The 4944-nt window shown below is 43.0% G+C and overlaps 1 pseudogene; it reads left to right on the top strand.

The window, feature by feature from the left end:
- The first annotated feature begins 1966 nt into the window (after positions 1 to 1966).
- On the top strand, positions 1967 to 3071 carry LOC101423625 (glutamine synthetase pseudogene; annotated as a pseudogene).
- Positions 3072 to 4944: the final 1873 nt, after the last annotated feature.

Below are 4944 nucleotides of genomic sequence, written 5' to 3'. Positions count from 1 at the left end.
AAAATCAAAAATGAAATAAGAGAAGTGACAGCAGAGAACATAATGAAGTATATAAACCTGGATAAAGCAGTGCAATGGGTAATAAAAAGTGAAATAGGGTGGAGGGGGTGAATGACTTGCAGTCACATATATCACTAGTGCATTAAGCGGAGAAGACAGGGAAGGAGGTGGAGGGAGTGAGCGGCACCATCTCATGGAACTCATTAAACGAGTCTCCCAACACTTCTGGGGGGATGCTCTGAGGCTTAGCCTTGGCATGTTGGCATTTCTGATACTTACACAAAGCTATCTGGGACCTCAGGCCTGGGTCTAACTCATGATTTTGTACTAAGTGTTGTGTAGACATTTACTTGATCCCAAGGTTATTGCCACTTTATCTGAGCTTTCAAGTTGGCCAATGGATACCACCCATCCTGGGTGCTCTCATGGTTGGGCCAATAATGGAACCCCAGGCATTTCCTGTGACATAAATGAGCAGTAGCACATTGGGTATGAATTTCTTGGAGGCCTCAAATTTGGTACAACACAGAGTTCAACTGAAGGGCCATTTTTCAATAGTTATTTTTAATGCTTTTTGGGGGAGAAATAATCTTTAACCAGGAGACAAAGAGCTTACACATAAATCTTCCTAAGCAAACCCGTGTAAAGTACTGATGCACTTTATAAGCTGTAAACTAAGTTTTATTAGCCATTTATGAGCCATTTTTTATGATGCAAGTTTAATATTAAACTATAAAGTTCACAATGCACTTATAAAGACAGATCGACTCATTCACTTTATAATTCTTGACTTGGATGCCTTGCAAAAGCCAACAGCATCATGCCATTTCAGCAAACTGTCCCAGTTGGGACTTAGGAAACTGGTGTAGGATTAGCTCTGGGAATTGACAGGCACTGGGGTATGTTGTCAGTAGGAGTAGGAGAGAACAATCAGCTACAGCCATAAAAATAAATGCACAGGCTGGGAGGTAATTTTTCTTCTGACTTTTCTGGAGCATGGGGCCTTTATAGCCATTTAGGAAGGGAGTATTCTCTAGAGTAGCAATTCTTTTTTAGAGCTGGAGCAATATATTGCCATTTGATTTTGTGAACCTACCTTCATCCTAATAGATCAGGCCACGGCTGGTCCTTTTTTTATTCAATGTAATGAAAATTTAGTTTGTTTTGAGAGTTCAATGCCATGTAACTAAAATAATAGAAGATATCCAAGAGTGTGATCAATTCAAGATTGTGATTTTTATTTTCCCTACAAAAGAAATATTTGGCATATGGAATGCTGATGGTCCTTAGTGGACTTCATGCTGAATTTATGAATTATCAATTGGACATTATCATAAACACACTATATTACATCTCAAAAACTCTGTCTTTAAATCATACTTCTGAATCCTGCAATATTTGGGGGGCAGGCAGTGAGAAGGTGGGAGGTGGAGAGTACACTTGGAGAGATCAAAAGACTCAACAACAGCAAAAAGTCAACAACAGTTACAACACTATCTTCCTGGCCTATTAAAGCATCCACCGTTGCTGCGTGAGCCACTTGGTGGCCCTCCTCCTCTGGGTGGCTTTGTGAAAAGTGATTACTCTCCCAGGCTCTCTCCTGAGGCAGCTTTCATATATTCCAGCATCTCTGCCATCATTTTCCTTCATTCATTCTGGAGTCTCTGTCATGTACCAAGTTCTCTTCTAGGCACCAGAGATCCATTGGGGAACTAAAATGTTGTCTTTGTCACCTCCCACTAGAAACCCTTACTCACATCTGCTCTGCCTAGTGTCAAACTCCTCATTCAGCTCCATTTTCCTACTAAAATGGTTCATCCAGTCATTGTAGTTAAACTGAATTGTGGGGAGCTGAGAATGAGAGAAAATTTAAGGGTCTGACCTGCACATCTGCCCTCCTCTCCTCACCTTGCAGTCATGGCCTGCCTACCCTCTGTCCTGCTAGCCGCTCAGAACAGCTTCTAGCATGGCCACCTCTGCAAATTCCCACTTGAACAGTTTTATCAAGCAAGTATACATAGCTCTGCCTTAGAGCAAGAAAGTCCAAGCCATGTGTATCTGGATGTATGACACAGAAGGACTGCTCAGTAAGACATGCTGTGTGGACAGTGAGCCCAAGTATGTAGAAGAGCTGCCTACATGGAATTGTGATGGCTCTAGTACTTCTCAGTCTGAAGGCTCCAATGGTGACATGGATCTCAACACTGTTCCATGTTTTGTACCCTTTCCACAAGGACCTGAGCAAGCTGGTGTTCTGTGGAGTCTTTAGGTACAACTCAAAGCCTACCAAGACCAATTTAAGGCATACCTGTAAATGGATAATGGGCATGCTGAGCAACCAGCACCCTGTCTCTGGAAGGGAGCAGGAATATACCCTGATGGAAACAGACAGACACCCCTTTGGCTGGCTTACCAATAGCTTCCCTGAATCCCAAGTTCCATATTACTGTGGTGTGGGAGCAAAGCCTATGGCAGAGAAAGTGTGGAGGCCCACTACTGGGCTCGCTTGTATGCTGGCATCAAGACTGTGGAAATGAATGCTGAAGGTCATGCCTGCCCAGTGGGAATTCCAGATAGGACCCTGTGAAGGAATTTATGTGGGAGATCATCTTTGGGTGGCCCATTTGATCTTGCATTGTGTGTGTGTAGACTTTGGTGTAATAACGACGTTTGACCCAAAACCCATTCATGGGACCTGGAATAGTACCCGCTGCCATACCAACCAAGGCCATGAGAGAAAAGAATGGTCAGCAGTACAATGAGGAGTCCATCGAGAAACTAAGCAAGCAGCACCAGTATCACATCTGCACCTACAATCCCAAGGGGGTCCTAGACAATGCCTGGCTTCTAACTAGATTCCACAAAACCTCCAAGGTCAGTGATTTTTCTACTGGCACGGCCAACCATGGTGCCAGTATCTGCAATCCCTGGACTGTTGGTGAGAAGAAGAAGGGTTACTTTGAAACCACTGCCCCTCTACCAATTGTGACCCCTTTGTGGTGACAGAAGCCCTCATAAACACATGTCTTCTCAACGCGACTGGCATTGAGCATTTCCAATACAAAAACTAAGAGGACTAGACCTCCAGCCATCAACTCCTTCCCAGTTCTTCATCCCACTCCCACTTTTTCTTTCTTCCAGTTGTCCTACTAACTAACTCAAAGAGAAAGGGCAGAATAACAAGGCCTCTTTTATTCCTCATGTCCAGTTAATAACTCTTACATTTTTGGGTCAGGGTAGAGGGGGTAAACTTCTTAATCTCTGCAAACCCATCCCATCCCTCTTTTTCCCTATCACTGAAGTCTTCGAAGACTGAGGAAATAGTACATAAATGGGGAGGGAGTGTGAAGGGATATAATCACATCACTGCTTCCATTTAATCAGATGTTTTTGTCCAGTAGGCAAAACTGTCTGGTCAGAGAACATCTGTGTTTGCGAGGAGAGAGCAGGACTTTTTCTGTGAGGTAGCTGAAGGTAAGGGGGGGCCTGACTTACTCTATAGTTAGCTTAGAATACCCCTGGGAAACCCCCCCCCCCCCCCTTTTTGGAGGTAAGTTTCATTTTCTGAAAAATTTGTAACCAGCTTTCCTTTTGAAGTGGGAATTAGTAGAGAAGGAAAGGTTAGGGAGATCAGGAGGAAAATGCCCCTTGGTCTCTTAGCTGTACATGCTTCTCTTGTTTGGGGCTAAACACCCTAACCTGAAGACCAAGCTCAGAGTATTAACTGATGGATATCCCTACCTTAAGAAGAAGTTCCCATTGCTTGGTCCTCCATTTATAATGCAAAGTAGAGTAGTATTTTTAAAATTTAAGTGACAAAACAAAAAATACATGTAATTACATATAGATGGGTGATTTTCTAAAGGAGAAACAATTTTAATCACCAGGAAGAAAAATTTGATGCACTTAGTCTGGTTAAAAATAGGATCTCCTTTTGAGTGGGAGTGGGAAATTCATTGCTTGAAAAGTTGGTTATGTAAGGCCCTTCCTTATACCCTCCTTACCTCTTAAGAAGTTTTGTTGTGCCCTGCCCACTCTTCTGAAGCAAATGGAAAATGGTCTGTTAATAAGTGGAAGCAGGTTACTAGCAATAGCAGTCACCTGAGCCTGGTGGCTCTGGTTTAAAAGACACATGTGATGCTTGTACATACACAGGGGTTTAGTAATATAAGCTGACTTATAGCAACTTAAGCATGTTTTCAACAAGGAAGTATTGGGATTATTTTTTGGTGGGAGCAGCATGTTACTAAAGCAGGCCTTTTGATATATTAAATTAAATTAAACAAACAAACAATAAAACCCCCCAAAACTAAATTGTGCACGTTGATCAAAATATGATGGCATGTGTCAAAGGTGTTCCGCTCTCTTATAGTAGAGAGCCTCTAAAAATCTCTTGGGTCCATCTCCATCCTTTATTACATCCCTGTTGCCCCTGGAAGTCCAAATTTCCTAGACATCCATCATCTTCCAGCTCTTCTTTCCGAATTGCTTTATACAGCCCATAATTTCACCCACTCTCCCACCCCTCCCAAACCTTTCTGAAATGTTCTCTGGAACAAACAATGAAGTGGAGGCTGTGCGCTCTCTCATACCCTCCAGGGACATTGCTGCTCCACATCATTCATCCTAGAAGCCTCCTGCAATACGATCAGACTCCTTCCAGCCATGATCTACCAGCTCATCCTCATTCCATGACTCTGTATGGCCTGACTCACTGTCTTCCTCTCATCCTTATTCTTGTCGTCATTATTAGGACTTCAGCATCCTCCTGGATGGTAGGCCTAACTGCTTGGAAAATTGAGTCCTGGTTTCTTCCCTGACAATGATCTTTTCCTTCATCACGCTGTAGCCACTCTCCCCATGTGTAGTCCTTTTCAACTCCAATGGCCATACCTCTGAAATCTCTATTTCAAGTGTCCCAACCTCTGATCTCCACTTCCTATT

The sequence above is a fragment of the Dasypus novemcinctus genome, chromosome 23 (genome assembly GCF_030445035.2).
Source record: "Dasypus novemcinctus isolate mDasNov1 chromosome 23, mDasNov1.1.hap2, whole genome shotgun sequence".
In the NCBI taxonomy this organism is placed as follows: domain Eukaryota; kingdom Metazoa; phylum Chordata; class Mammalia; order Cingulata; family Dasypodidae; genus Dasypus; species Dasypus novemcinctus.
Note: the sequence above shows the minus strand (reverse complement) of the source record. Positions and strands in the feature narration are given on the sequence as shown.